The following is a 16461-nucleotide window of genomic DNA, read 5'->3' on the forward strand; positions in this document are numbered from 1 at the left end:
TCTGGCTCATTTAATATTGTGTATTTTTCCTTCGGTGAAAGCGAAGCATGAGCGGCAGAAGCCAGTGGCCAGTTTAACTGTGAGAGGGTGAGTGCTGGGACTTCTGTCCCTCTTCTGTCCCTCTGATCCTTACCATCCCACCTCGTGCCCAGCAGGTCCCGTGGTGGTAGTCAAAGGGCTGCTCCCGCTTATGGTTCCTCAACCACAGCTCGCCCCGGCGTAGCCTCCCCTGGGGGGCTGCAGGGGAGTGCCTGCTGGCTTGATGCCAGGAAAAATGCCAGAAGGCTTACAGGGGCAGCTTTGCACCTCTAAATAACACGCAGGCAAGGACACCGTGCTCTTTCCCATGCCTGCATTCAGTGTCACAGTGAGCCCACACTGTCACATCAGTAAGCCTAAAGGGGTGTTTCACTGCTGAGTCCCCCCAGTACCTTTGTACCTGATGCCAGAGGGCAGAAGGACTGCCACAGGAGGAAGAAATATTTAGGGATCAGTAGATGGAGCAGAAACAGGGTGCCGCACGACAGAAGATGAAGCAGATGAACCTTAAGACAATCTGAAAAAGAAAATTGGGAAAAGGTGGAGATTATTATTCATTTATACTCTGTCAGTAAAGCTACTTTGAGGCTGATGCTGTGCATACCCCTAGAAAAACCACACACAGTATATACCAATATTTACATGCAGTGACTTTCCCTAAAATTTTAGTAGAAAGTAGAGTAACAAATATGATAGGGAATGGTGATTTTTTTTTCCCGAGGTTACTCTGTCCAGAAGATAAAAGCTGTAGATCTTAAGGAGGGAGAAGAAACATTGAAAATAAAAGTCAGCGTTAACCCAGGACCTGAAATCTGTACTTTCACGCTGTACTGCAGTAGATGCTTTTTAATCACCAGGGAAACTATATATATGAGCCCCCATGCAGCAAAGTCAACTTGTGGGGCTGATGGGTGTTAAGCTAGAAGATTTGAAAAAAAAATTGATAAAATAAACAACTGACAGTTTGGGAGCAGCAGAAATTTAGCAAATAGTTTCAAAGAAGCTTCATAAGGTAGCTTTATGGCTGATGCCTGTAGGACATGCTGGTAACCTGGGAGATAACTTCACCCTTATCCTTCCTGATTAGAGACAGAGATTTGAAGTGTCCCAGCAGGATCATCCCAGTAATCCATATGCTATGGAGTCTGTCTTCTGCCAAAATGGTCCCGTTTTACAGGAAATGGGAAACACTTGTGTCTGCGGTTGGCCAGAGAGCTGATCAGCAGGTCATGGCCCAGCCTCCGGGGACGCCCGGCTGCCAGTCCCTGCTCTGGTCAATATTAAATGTTTTATACAAATTGGAAGCACGTTGATCAGTTGATATTGAAATGAACTTCCTACTGTAGACTATCCTGCATGCAATCTGTTTCGGAGGAGGTGATAGGAGGGATTTGAAACAGGTTTCCCAAGTCCGGATGGAAGTCTTAAAGGAAGGGAAAAATAGTTTTTTCTTTTCTTTGGACTTCTTCCCTCATTTTGGCCAAAAATACTCAACAGAATCAACTCACATTTGGAAATCAGATTGATTCAAATTAAACCAAATTTTCAGGGAACAAGGTATTTCATAAATATTATAAACTGTTTTCATGCAAAAGAAGAGATAAAGTTAGATAAAATAATTAAAAGTGGGGTAGAAATCCACAGTATCCAGATATATTTCTTCACCCAGGCTTGGTCTGTAACCTTCTGCAGTGGACCCTTCTTGCTCTGATTCACAGAAGTATGACTACTTACCTGAACTACTTCTGGGATTTAGATACCCGGCTTGAGGTCTCCACAGGCTGTCGGACGTTGTATGCCAGAGCTGTGCTGCTGTGCTCTGTTCCCAGACCCCTGCCCTACCTGGGAAGAGAAGTCAGGCAACTCCCGACCAAGTCCATTCGATGCACACTCCCATGGAGTATGATTCTCTGAGCCTGGGGCCTGACGTAGCAGAAAGAAGAACGATAAAACCTTGTACAACTGCTGCACGATGGAAAAGTTCATTTTTAAGACAGGTATCACCTTTAATGCGTTGCTTCGCTAACAAGTCTACAGGGAAGCAGTCGATAGCAGCATTTTCTCTTGTTCTTCCTTTACCAATTTTCTGCTGTATTTCCAGTCTCCAAAAGCTAATGAAAAGACATACCAGAATGTCTAATAAAGTGCTAACAAATTAGTCTTTCTGATGTTTTTCAAGGTCTTGCACAATAAACACCAACCAGAGATCTCACCTGAGTTATTTACCAGCCATTGGGTACAGCAAGGACTCCCGGGCTAGCAGGAACTGAGTGCCCACCGTGGCGGCCCATCGAGAAGCACAGCGTGGTCCCCGTAGCCCACCACAGTCATTGCACAATTACCTTTTGTTTGCCGTATGCCCCTGTGAAAGGAAAGTTAGACAGAGACCTTTTTGCTGGAGTTCTCACTGATTTTTGATGGTTTATATAACGCAAAATAAGATTTGTAATATGCTGACCCTTTTGGCATAACAACATATGCCCCGGTTATCTTCTTCTGTTGACAGTTCAAGGCCTGACTATATTGGGAAGAAATGACAATCCGTAGTGGGACTGGACATTTAAGGTCAGAGGTACTGTGCTTAGTTCTGCCTGGACTCTGTTTCAGTTTTGCATGTGTAAGAAAACTGGTGCCCGTTTTGCTGCCTTGCAGGAGGACTGTTTAGGATCGGGTGGAGACAGCTGTGGCAAGGCTGAAAGGCACCTTTCATCCCCTTGCTAGAGAAGAAGCAGAGAGGTTACGTGAGTGTAATTTAGTGAGGGGCACCATGTTCCTTTTCCAGCTCCCAGTGGACCCAAAACCCAAAGGCAGTCTGAAACGAAGCTAGGGAATTTGGCTAAAATGATTTTTTTGAAAGTGCCTGCAATGTTAGGAACTTCCATAATTGTCTTAAGAAATATGGTGGGTTTTCTCATAATACTGCAGGCTCACATAGGACTTAGGCAGGAAAATGCACCTGGCCTCTTGCTGCCATGAGTGGCTTGGGCTGTAGCTCAGTGGCCACGGGTCTGTTCTGAGTCCTGGGCTGCTTCAGCTGATCGTGGCCACGAGCTTGTGAGCTAGTTACTGCCCTGCCTCTGTCCTATGTCCTCCATTTTGTCACTTGATTGCAACTTAAAATAATGCTCCACCTTCCTTCCTTCCTTTTTATTGTACCTTTATGTTATATCACTTCAAAAGGAATGATGGTTGCTTTTCCCTTTGCCTGGGAGTTTCTTTCTCCTTCCTTAACTAACATTCTTTTGAAACCTCTCTCACTTTTCTTCCAGCTTTCTCTTACTATTAACATAATGTGTGTCTTTCCATCTCAACTGCCATTTTAGTCTGAAAAGTGACTGTGAAATTGCTTTTATCTGTAATGTGCTCCCTGTAAGGGTTCGGTTGGATCTCATTTTAGTGACAAAAACAAGCTCCTCCTGCTATAGCTGCCAGATTAACATGGCTAAGAAAAAAAACAAAGTAGAGTCTGTTTCTTCATCGGTATCTTAAAAAGAAATGTTTTTATGTAAAACCTATCTATTTTGTTCAGACTTACGTGATTCCAGAGCCTGCTCAAGTAAATAGGAAACGACATGAGTCCTAGTTTTCAGTTGTCTACAGCTCTGAAAGCTGTCAACAGACCTGGATGGACAAAACTTGTCATCTTGGTGCTTACGAACTTAGAAAAAAACTAGCTTTCAGATCACAGATTGAATCTGCAATCAGTTTAATGCCCAGAGGCAAAAAAAGAGCAAGCTGCTTATTTGTATGCTGGGCAGGCTCAGTTCCAAACTATTGAAATCTTCAATGTCATTTTGGTAATAGTTTTCCATTAAGACACAAACGTTTTTAAAAGTCTGGGAAGTTAAATTCCATAGCTTTTTATTAACTTAGGCCAGGCCTTCACTTTTCCAATATGATGCAGAAAAGGAGCCCTGAAGCCTTATGTGGCACTAATGAAGGCAGGGCTGCTGCAGGGTGGCGGGGGTCACAGAGCCCCTGTGTGCGCACCATGTGTCTCCCACCTGCTGCCCTCTAAGAAGGAATACCCCCTTGCCTTGTCAGACGTATAACTGACGGTCTTTATTGAAATTAATATACAAAGGGATAAAATTGGGCACTGTCTTGTCGTTATACAACTGTCTCTATAAGTACATCTGATAGATTTTTCCTGATACTGTTAGCTTGACCCATTTTTTTGCACGACCCTAGCTTTGCAAGGTACATGTCACATTATCTTGCAATGAGTAAAATAAATTATTCCATTTTAATTTGCTAAATTTAATATAAAATGTGTTTTAGCTGCATGTTTTAGTTTTGAAATCCCTTTTAACAACTCAGTAATAGTACTGTATGTTTTTATTTTTTTAAATCATTCACTCCTGATTCAACTCATTAAGATTTGTAGTTAGTATACTCTGTTGATGCTGGTATTTTCTTGCTTTACTGTCTCTTTGCAGCAGGGATCCAACTTTTATACTTAATTTGCCTTCTTGGTTTTCACCATAAGCAGTGATATTCCATGGTGTGTTTTTAGTGATGTGGCAGAAGACTGAATCATAGAAAAAGGGACTCAGAAGGATCTCAAAAGATCACTCGCCCCTACTTTGAGTCGTGACTCACCGATATTTGCCACAATATTTGTTTTTGAAGGTGTCCAGTAGTGCATCTCCCAGGGCTTGTGTAATATGTCTGCCAGTGCTTCATTTTAGGGTTTCTCATTAGGGTTTTCTTCTTATGTCCAGTCTAAATTTCCTTTCTATAATTAAGCCCACCCGTTCTTGCCTTCTCTGCTGTATGCATACAGAGAAAATCTCTTTTCCATTTCTCTGAAACTTCTTGAGTACTGTCTTGTTCCCTCAGACTCCTTCTCTGTACACTGAGCATCTCTTCATTCAGCCTTTCTCAGAGATCATGTTTTCTGGTCCTCTGGTCATTCTCACAGCTCCCCTCTGCAGTCCCTGTGCTTGCTTACTGGCTCTCCTGAAGCAGAGTGCTCTGAGCTTTATTTGTAAGAGAGCTGAGCTAGCACAGTACTGGTTTAAATCATTTTAGGGAGACAGTAATACCAGAAGGAAACGCAGGAATATCTTCTTTAAAAAAGCAAGTAAGGAATAAGAGGACATATTTTGTGATAGAAGCCAAACAAACAAGGAACCAAAGAAATGGTTAAGTTTTCCAAATGAATTCAATATTTAAAAAAAAAAAAAGAAAAATCTCATAGACAATGCAAATGTAATGAATAAAATATAGTTAATATTTCTAGACTATAAGGGGGCTTTTATAAACTTGGCTGAAAAAATCTGCAGTAAGGAGTTTTAATGATATGAGGGAAATAAAATGTGTAAGCAATTTAAGGAAAAAAGAAATCCCCTAAGTGGGGAAATTAAGCCTGTGCTGCTTTGCAAGGGGGTGTCTGTGTACTTCAGTGAGAGAGAGAGAGAAATTGCATTTCTGTTGGTAAGTCTTAATAAAATTGAACTATTTATAGCAAGACAGTTGCTATAACAGTTCAGTTGCCAAAATTTTAAGGAAAGACCCTAGGTCATAATAAATGACAGCACAACTAGCATCTGAAATAAAGAATTTACTTTGCAGGAGAGAAGAGCAAAGAATATGTTAATTCATACAGCATATGCCTACTGTCATTCATACAGATGGATAATAAGGGTATGTTTATATGGACTTTTTTTTTTTTTTGAGATGCGTTTAGGTTAACAAGTGCTTGCTTTCACGGAGATGAAATGCGCATCACCAGGGCCAGGGTGGTTCATCTAGCCCGGACAGCACATGATACTGTCAGCGCTGGGATTTCCTGGTGAGGGTCCAGCTGCTCGAGGGCAGAGGGAATCCGTACTGGGGTGCCAGGCTCCCTGCCACTGTCCCTCATGCAACATCTCTTGTCTCTGTTTCTCCTTGTATAAAATGAGAATGTATTTTGAGTCTGTGTCATGCCTTGGGTTCTGTGGACGACAAACACTTTCTCCAATGGGGAGTTTCTAGTTCTAAAACTATTTCTCAGTGGATCTACCAGGCACACCGTTGGGGTATGTATGCCCTTCCAACATGAAGATTACATATGCTTTTGTCCTGAAGCTGCAGTAAAAGTGTAAATTAACTAATCCATTCCACACCCTGCCTCCCAAACACTAAAACGTCCCATGAAGGGACCGCAAAGTCCTCAAAAGTTGCAGTTCAGTCTGAGACCCTGCAGGGATTCATCTCCTTCACCACCATTCAGGTTACTGAGGCTCAAGAGAGTTTCTTGTATTTGTTCCCCTCTTTGACTTATCCTTCCCTTTGAATTATCCTACTGGACTGTTGAGTTAGCCTATAAGCCTCTTCTGGACTCTGGTATCTCAAGAGTAATTCAGGCAATTAGTTGCTGTCTTACAGAGCTAACTACTGATGCAAACCAGGTATCATCCATGAAGAAAGCAAGGGAAGTGCTAAAAAGAAAAATGCTGAAGCCTAAAATGGATATAAAATGAATGAGAAAAGGCAGGACTGGACAAGGCTGTCTTTACTCCCCCATTTGTGTTTTACTCCCCCATATGTTGCTTATGCAACATATAACATTCCTTGCTGCCAGCAACAGACTAGCCCGTCACACATAACTCACTGTCTGGCCATCACATCTGTAACTTGTGTCATATGATATTATGTAAAAAGTAGACGAAGAGAAAGGGAGTGTTACTGCAGTCTAATATTATTTCTGTGGAATCTAGTGCAGTATGGTAGATGTGTTTCAAGAAGCCACAAAAGAGGAGAGAAATTGTTTTCAAGGTGTTAATCAAATATATGAAACTGATTTTGCCATCCTGAACCTCAGGGTAAAATAGATTCAGGTTTGAATATTTGTTTCAAAAATCTGTTGCCAGAAAAATGGGATCAAATCCAGGACTTCGCAGGGGAAATGAATGGCAGAATTCCTGCTGGCGTTGCTAGCACAAGAGTCTGGCTCCTGCTTAGGATGCAGCAAGGGGGGCTGGTTCGCTTCCATGGAAGATGGAGATGCCTTCCCTTGCCCCACTCAGAGGAAGTGCATCGGAGCTTATGTGGGGTGAATTAATGGTTCTTAGTGGTTTTGGAGACATTCAGACTGCATTTGTTCATGCTTCAGTGGGCAGCTGGATTAGTTTTGGGGTTTTGCCAATGATTGCTGGTCTTTCACCATTAATATGTCAGACTAATATATTGGATTTTCATAATTGTGGCTCTCATCCCTTTATATGTCAAATAAGTTTTTGGATAATGTGTCTCCTCATGTAAATCTGCAAGATATAATGAGTGAAGGTAGAGGGAAAGGCAAGCAGGAGCACGGGACAGGCTGTGAGACAAGGTTAGTGACAAGGGGCTTCTTGGAGAGAAGTAAGATGATGAAGGGGAAGGAAGGCACAGGGCTGGCCAGATGGAGGATGCTCAGGTTCCTTGAGACCCAGCCTCCTGCTGAATCACAGGTTTAGATTTCTGGTTTAGGCATAACCTCTGAAAAAATATTAGTAACTAACTGGTGCATTACTATCAGATAGCAAAAGATCCAGTTCACTTAAAAGACTAGACGCACTGCTGTGGTAATGCAAGAGTTAATCATCGGTTACACAGATCGTCAGCAACTGAAATAAGCAGGCCGATAGATAGAAGCTATCTGTCTCTGCTGGATCCAGGAAAACATTCTTTTGGCAAGAAGAATGAGAGAGGGCAAATAATGGAATTACCCATGCTCCAGGGCGCAAACACACAAATCCTCACACATCGCTTCATGCAACAAACTCTGGTAAAGTTTGTTGGCTCATTCCAAATGAAGTTCATCCAGATAAAAGATGCACTTCTAAATTTCACCTCCTTCACACACACTACAAATGCAGTTGGTGCTATGGACAGGATTTAATGGCCTAATCTGCAGCATTATGATTTCACCTTCTTCCTTTAAGGAAGATGCAAAATAATCACAAAGTCCTGGTCCATTTACATTTTCTGGGTCACACTGCAGGAGCCCCTTGGTCTAGGCAGGCTGATCCAGGTTCTCTCTCCCATGGTAACACCTCTTTTCTTTTTTTGTTGGGAGACTGTATGAGCATTTCCCTTCTTTTCTGCTGTGACAGGGTTTCTAGAAGAGCTGAGCACAGTTCCTAGCATGGTGAGCTGAGGCTGTCCCTCATCACTGGAGAGATGAAAGCCGTGCAGACAAGATGCTCTGGCAGGATGCTCTTCATCCTCTAGAGACCCCTAGAGCAGTCTAGGTCCCCGGGGGGCAGCAGCAAGCAGGTAGCACTCTCTAATACCCCACACCCGAACCGCAGAAGCCCTGCCTCAATGTTAAATAAATACGAGCAACTTCAGAGGATCTTGTATATTAACATGGTGTTGGCAGATCATGGGTTGGAAGTAACTTCTCTAGGGGCTGAAAGGTTCCCTTCAGAGGGAGCAAGGTAGCCAGGCTGTTGGGAAGCCTTTGGTTTGTGCTATACTTTTGTTGATTCCATATATTTGTATGTGGGAAAGACTGTTTTTAACTCTGATAAGAGTGTTGTTTCAAACATGGTGAAAGCTCATGACTGTAGCAGAGAACACAACTACTTCTTAAAATGTAGGCTGATCAGTGCATGGAAGAGCTCACAATCGTGGGGGCCTGGACTGTGGTGCAGGCAGTCCTTACATCTTTGTTTTCATAACAACGAGCACAGCTACACAGTGAACACCCTTACTCAGCCACTCAGCTAGAGGGGAAAAGCCTTTGAAGTATCCCCGTCTAATCTCTACAGGAGAGCTGGGGGGCCCTGTGAGAGCTCAGTCCCAGAGCTTAGGTTGTTCTCTCCTTTAAAAGGGGCATACCCCAATTCCCATACAACTAAAGATCCCTGCTAAAAATATTGACGAATTGCATGCTGCAGTTGTTATATGTGGAGAAATCAAACTCAATATTTTACCCAGAGATCCTCGAAGTATCCCTAGATCATAAAGCAAACACCCAGTTGACATTTATTGTTTTTTTTCCCCTTATATTGCTTTGCTATTTCAGGTGTGCTGGCATACTCTACTCTAATTTTATTTCTTCCCTTATGACTAATCTATGATGAAGACATCATTGTATTTGCAAGGAGAGAAGCAGCTTCATAGTGAAAAAGGCCTTGCCAAGTAAGGCAGGAGGGAAAACAATACCTCAACACTTCTTGTCTATCATTCACCTGCCCTCCTACAACGCAAGCAATTCAATGAATATCAATTAGTATCATTCTTATTAAAACTTTCCAGCTTAAAGTGCTAAGTTCTTTCCCCTACAGAGATTTGTCTTTTACGGGAAGTTTGATGTCAAGGTCTAATTCTGTTTCTTTCTCAGACTCAACCTCATACCGAAAGCCACTTAATGTTGCCAGAAAACTTCAGATTCAACCCCTGGCTGAAGATCCTCAGTGGACCCTGATGATTTTTCTCCCCACAGTAATCACTAAAAATTTTGCTGAATAAATAGAGAAATAAAAGATACAGCTGCTTAGCATACATTAAAACTAGGCTCTATAATGAAGGGCATAATAAAAGTCAAAGTAAGAGGTAAGAAAAACAGATGATTAAAACCCAGGAAGCAAAGGAGCTTCAAGTCAGAAGTTACGCTGATGTGGAATTTAAGCAGGATTAGCATCAGGCTTAATCATTATTAATGCAATACTTAGTCTTCATTTTCCATTCCTGTCCAGACTTGCATTTGGTAAAATACCATTGAGAAATACGCACTGTTATCCTTATTTTGTAGTGAGATTAAGCTTTTAAACCTTTTCGACAAACACTGTTGCAGTTGCAATGGCTGAGGCTGCTGTATCTACCTCTTCACCATTGAATTGCTCTCATTTTGCAGATGTCCTTGCAAATCTACAACCCTTCCAAACAGCAGCCTCTTGTGTAGGAGGTAGACAACTGGCGAGGCAGGTGAAGGTACCGGAATGGTGCCACAGACTTGAACAGGTACTGTGAGGCTGTGAAAGCTTTGTCCTCTGCTCTTCAGCCAACACCCAGCCCTACTTGCAGGCCAGCCAGCCTCGCGCCGCTCTGCCTCGCACATCACAAGAGGACTGAATCAAAGAAGTAAGGTCTACAGTTAATATTTTCACCAAATAGATGGACTGTGTACTGCTCTGTATATCATCCACAAGTGGCACATCATGAAAGAGTCACTACCAAGGTCCCAAAATATATATCCCTTGGCAGCTATCCTCTACCAGGCGAGGCCACTTAAAGGCTGCTTTCAGCACTTATGCTAATGCTGCCTCCGTGGGTGGCAGGAGCAACGTGCCAGCTCAGCAGCTGCTTGTCCCAACTTTCAGGACACCTCTAACCATCACAGAGCTGTAACTGGAAATCCCAAAGCTGTTTTCCAGTTCCATTTTCACAGCCCACAACCACATTGTGAAAATCTTTGAATCCCAAGGAACATTAAAAAACCTTCACCTTCTCTAATAGAGGATGAAAATACAGAGTGAGATGCTCTTTTTTTATACTGTACCTTTTTTGAATACTACTTAGCAGGCAGAAACGAAATTACTACCTTGGCTTCATCATTGAGGCCATAGTGTAGTTCTTCCCTCACAATCAGATGCTTGTGGAGCACTAGTTGCATCAGCAGTTCATGACCACTCTGCACAGTGGTGTGTTCCCCTGGGGTACTTTAGTAAACATAACTTCTGGCCCTAAGCCACATTTTATGTCTTTTTAGTGCTGCATATGAATGGCAGTCCTTTAATTTAAAGTGGGACATTTGAAGTTGATTTTTCAGGGTATCAGATTTTCCTCTGGTACCTGGGAACTACTCTGGGAAATAACTATTTCCACTCCAAAGGCACCCTAAAGTCATTTGTCTCCTTCCAAACTGAAAGCAGGGTGATGGTGGAACCTCAGACTGCAGTTTGCTATGTGAATTGCTAGTGATTTGATTAATTTTCCTTCCATAGGAACATTCATATAAGAAAAATTGTAAAAGGAATGTTTATATTCATACAACAGAGACATTTCTGTTATACTTTACAACCTTGGGTTATTTAAAAAATATTTTACTTTACATGAAATTATTTAGTTTTTCTTACTCTCTGATTCAAGGCCTTTTGTCTTATTTGATTATTGCAACATCTTTACAATTGCAACCCACGGTTGCTCAGAGACTCCCCCTTTCTCTGCTGCATCCAATGTTTGAGGCTTGCCCCCAGATTTATGTGCTTCATACCCTATCATTACTCTGTGCCTTCCCTGTCTTCTAACATTGAAAGCCAGTTGCCACCACTAACTGGCTTCTTCAGATGCCACCTTCTAAAATTTTCAGATACCAACTTGTGTAATCTTCTCCATCCTGGCCCTCATGTTTGGAGGAGCTCTTTAAAATCACCTGCAATGAGGCAATGTTGAGTCTTTCAGGCTCCTGATGCAATCCATCTTTGTAGGAAGGCCTACAAAAGCCTACAGTTGTGATCATGGGACCTCTGCCAGCAGTATTTACTTAGAAGTTGTTTGTTTTCTCTACACCTGTCTGTTTTCCATCTGCTTCACCTGTCTGAGTAGAGCCCAGCATTTCCACCTCTTTGTATAGTCCTTAACACAGTGGGGTTTCAGTTCATGACTAGGGGAGCTATGTGGCTATGTGCTGCACCACCACAAATAGCAAATGATACTTGTTATTTAGACATCCCGGCGAGCAAGACTGAAAATTTCTCAGGCCAAGATCTGTCTTTTGTGCAGCACCTAAAATCACTTGCTTTTGAAAGGTGATCAGAAACTCCTCAGTAAATATTTTGTCTATCGTTAATCTCAATGCAGCAGTTTAAATGATCAATATCTGTGTTGGTTTACCTGAAACAGCTAAGTTTCTGCTCTGTCTACTTGTTTTGGCACTCTTGGGTCTTTTCTTTCTGCCTCCCCCATGCTTTCTGAGCACCTTCTGTGTAAAATTGCAGCAGGAGGGACAGCCTGGAGTAGCTGCTAGCAGGTTTCACAGATCTCCTGCCAGTTTTCCTTCTCAGAGTTAGAACTTTGCTTTGGTTACTGCACTTGTTTTGTTTTCTTTTGGGGGATATTCTGAGATACGAATTTTTTTAATGTCTTTCCTGCATGGGAAAAATTGTTTGAATCCAAACTGGAGCTATCTGTAGTGCATGTGGGAGAAGAAGAAAAGGGGAAGGAAATGGGGGGGGTAAGTCCAGATCTTTGCTTCTGACCTCGAGGGGAGTGGAGAGGCTCTACTGGACATGAAGGCAGTGTCTCTCCTTCCTAAGTGCCCATTAGCCCTCAGCAAGCTCACAGTTCAGCAGCTATAACTCACTCTAGCAGCTTCTCTCACTGGCAGATGCAGATCGCTGCTAATGAGATGGCTGGCAATATTTGGCAGCTGCCGATGGCACTGGTTCCAGATGCAACTTGCTAGATTTGGCAGGCCTGCAGCATCGGCAAAATCACAGTCAGTCCCATTGCATTCCCACGGATATTCTGAACACACATTTCTGTGTTTTTCTACTGGGGTGTGGCACGCTATCCTACTGTGAGCATGGAGTGTTTCTATCATTGTTCTTCATTTTTCTTTATATCATGTTACATCCAGAGATCAACCCAGTCCTTTAAGGTGCTGCTAAGCACACCCACCCTGCTACGTACATTCCCAGGGGGAGGACAAATGTTCAACTGTTTTCTGAGCGAGGCCCAAGCTCAACACTGGCTGATGTACCAGGCTCTCAAAGCCTGTGGAGCTAAGACTTGAAGCGGATAAGGCCTGTTTTCCTCTTTGCCTTGGATATCTGTTCAAGAGCAATGACTTCTGGCAGTGAGCTGAAACATGAACCTGACTGGCAGTGAAATTAAAGTATGGGTAGGTGGGTTTAGCAAAATCAGATCTCTTCCCTGTCAATGTAGCTACAGTGGCTTGAGGTTGAGGGTGATAGCCCTAGGTCATTTTGGCCCAGGAAATAGCTTTGTTTTGGCATTTGTTTGTGAGCTCTCTGTCTGAACAATAAAACTGTGCTCTAAAGGATTGGGATGATGACACTTTTTTGAGCAAGGGAGGTGGGGAGAGATTTTATAAACATGCACACTTACTTTCTCTCTTCCCCTGCTGTTACAGTCCCTGATCAGCTTTGGCTGGGAGGTAGCTGACCAGCCAGAGGTGAAGCTGGGTCACTTTGAGACTGAGCTTCCCATGGCGGGATGCCACATTTAGCAAGCTTGGAATTCGGTGCATGGAGGGAAGTCCACACCTTGTTTAGGCCATCTGGAGTACAGGGCCTTTGCTGTGCTAATTTAGACAAGAAATTTTGCTACAGCAAAGGGAGTTTACATCACTTGGTCCTGGGGCAGCCACGTGTTCTGTTCCCACAGCGTTGGATAGTGACTGTACCTACGCACGTGTGACCGACGTGCTTGGCATCCTTCAGTACAGACAAAGCGTTGCAGAGTGTGGTACCTTCCGGGCTTTGTACTTCCTAGGTTGAAAAGGGTCTGGGCTGTTCTCCATGGCTGGGAAAGACGCAAATATGGCCAGTCCACCTGGAGTTTGTATTTGCTAAGTTTTGGAGTATGTTTTATTCATTTGTGTATAAATGGCAGAATGCCCATGTTCCACTGAAAAGCTTTGGAAATCTCTTATAATGTTGTCCCTCCAGAAGCCAGTAAAGGTAGATCCAGTTTAGGGAAATATTGTGTCAGCTTCCCATAGTAGATAAGCAATTGCATTTTTTGTTTGTTTTCTTCAGACACTAAGTTCTCAAGGCGATCTGAGTGAAGAGAGCTTGATCCTATTCAGCTCTTCAGGAGTTGTTAAAACTCCTTTAAATCTGTAGATGATAGTGCAGCAGTGCCTGCGTGGGAGGAATGAAAAGAGAAGCTAGCAAAAAAACCTTCTGCCCTTGCTTTGCTCCAAAGTCTGGATCTACTTTCCTGACCTGATAATGTGTAGCCATCACACAGTACAAATCCCACAATCCAGACATTTTTCATGGCGTTTCCACTTCAGATTCAGCTCTGCAGGTTAGGGACGGCCACAGCATTTTGTACAGCACAGCCCTGCCAGCATCAACTGTGTCTTTCAACTACGAACTGGCCCTTCACATCTTTACAGCAGGGGAATGCTGCAAGGGGCTGTGGCAGTGCTAGCGCACAGGAGCGATGGGCTGCACCTCTGCTTTATTCCTTGCAGGAAGAGCACTGCCTTTCCTGGAGTTCTTGTCTGGCTGCTGAACTGCAGGATGGGTAGGATGTCCATTGCCATACACAGGGCAACTGAGCCCTGCATGCACCATCTTTTCCTCATTCTCCCTCTTGTTACCATACTCCATGTTTGCTGATTCCATCCAGATTCATCTTGTTCCTGGCTCTGTGGAAAAAATAAGTAAAGACATAATTAGCAAGACTTAACATCAGGCTTTTAGAGACTGTTTTGGACAAAAGTTGCAAATAAGATAAACATAAAAATGTATTTTTTATTTGTACTTAGCAAAAACATTCCTTTTTAGCTATTTTCTATACCTGTCACCTACATTCTTCTGGCATGTCCTAGCTGCAAGAACTGGGACTTCAGACATTTCCTAGAGCTTCCAGATGGCTCCCTAAGTTTTATATGACTCTACCTACCCCCTCTGACATTTCTTTCTAGTTAAGATTTGAGTACAAATGGAAATATTCCAGATGGCTTTAGCTGGAGCCAAGTGCCTTCAGTATTTCAGAGCTGCCTAGACAGCCCACTAACTAATTGTCCCTTCTCAGTCTGTTCATGTTAAATTCCTGAGACTTCTTTTGGGGTTACAAAAATGTTCTTCTGTGATATACAATATCAGTAAATTATACTTTGTTCAGTGGCATCGACATCCCCAGTTTCTTTAAAAGGCTACATATAACCCATTTATAGTAGCATGAATAGCAGACCCAGCAAGAGATTTGCTTGGCCCAAACATGTCTGGCAGTTTCCTCTTCGTCCCCTCAAAAACCCCGTGGTTCTTGTGTGGCATGGTATATCTTGTAGTTTTATAAGAATTATAGATAGTGCTCATGTAAACCGAAGTATATTTCCAAGATTTCCAATTCTGACTTCTCATAGTGAATAATGATGTAATCTGAATATGATTAATTTTTGGAAAAGCAAATCTGGAGATACAGATTTAGAGTCATTTACATTGAGGGCTGCCTAAGATTTTTAGAGTTTAATTCTCTTTACTTTTGCTATTAGTTGCAGCAGTGTTTCCTATCTTTTTTCATGTGCTTTTCCATGGAATGAAATGAGCACAATGGTCTGCAAAATTCTAAAACTAACATCTTCCTAGCAAAAAAGAAGTTAATTCCCAAGCAAGGGAAGCAACCGAATGCTTCAAATCCTTTGTTCTGCACTGCTACCTAAGGAGTGCAGAGGGGCTTGCCTCATTAGACTTCAAAGCATGACACAGAATATAGGAGATAAAAATATCAGCAAGACAAGCTTTGCTAATGGCGTGTTTTTCATGTTTAAAAAACAGTTTTGTACTCTACAAGAGATTTAATCAAGAGAGAGTACCAAGGTTCATGCAACTAGAAATTAGCATTCAATTTGTCTGTTATAAGAAAAAGACTTCTGTCTAGTCAGGGCTTTAAAAGTTGCCATCACACAGAACAACACAGAAAGGAGAGCAAACTCTTTTAGGGCTTAGACCTGAAAGTGCATAAAGCAGAAACCACTGCTGAAATGTCAGAAGACAGAAATCAAAGTCTCTTACAACCTTTTAGGTGAAGTTGACAATGCCTTTTTTACCCTACATAAAAAGGCTAGCATAATTATGTCTATGGTATTTGAATGCATGCTATTAGAGATAAAACATTCATCAGCTGCTTTTATTAGAGATACTGTTAGCATTTGTTAATTAGATGTATTATTACATAAAGCTGATTGTACCACTTCATATTCCTGGAGAAAAATATTGAGATGGGCATGAGAAGCTATACACTGGCTAGCAAAAGAGAATGAGCATGGGATGAAGCCAAAGGTGAGAAAAAATGAAGCTGATGAAAAAAAGTCAGGAAAATCATGTTCACTAGTTCATGCTGACTTCCAGGGGAATATAATCTGTGATTCCTAAGTCTTCCTATTCCCTGTGAACAGATTTCTACACTAGTATACCTCTGTCCCTTCTAGAGCTGATTTTCTGAGTAACAAGTTAATGCTGCTAGATGTTACTCCATTGCCTTCTTTGCAGCTCAAGTGGCAGATCTCTGTGTGGTGGATCAAAAATTTCCAGCCCTGGTGATGACCTTCCTAAGTATCAATACAATTCCACTTGAGACAGCTTCTGTTTTGAATTTGCTGTTTCTTCAGTTCAAGTCATTATACTGATATTCATAGGAATATACAATCACTAGCAAAAAGCAGTGTTAAAAATGGTATTAAGCTGGCAAAGTCCGCTACTTAAAAGTTAAGAAATGTTGAGAAATTAAGAAGCACAGTGGCACAGT

Source organism: Calonectris borealis, chromosome 3 (assembly GCF_964195595.1).
Source record: "Calonectris borealis chromosome 3, bCalBor7.hap1.2, whole genome shotgun sequence".
NCBI lineage: Eukaryota > Metazoa > Chordata > Aves > Procellariiformes > Procellariidae > Calonectris > Calonectris borealis.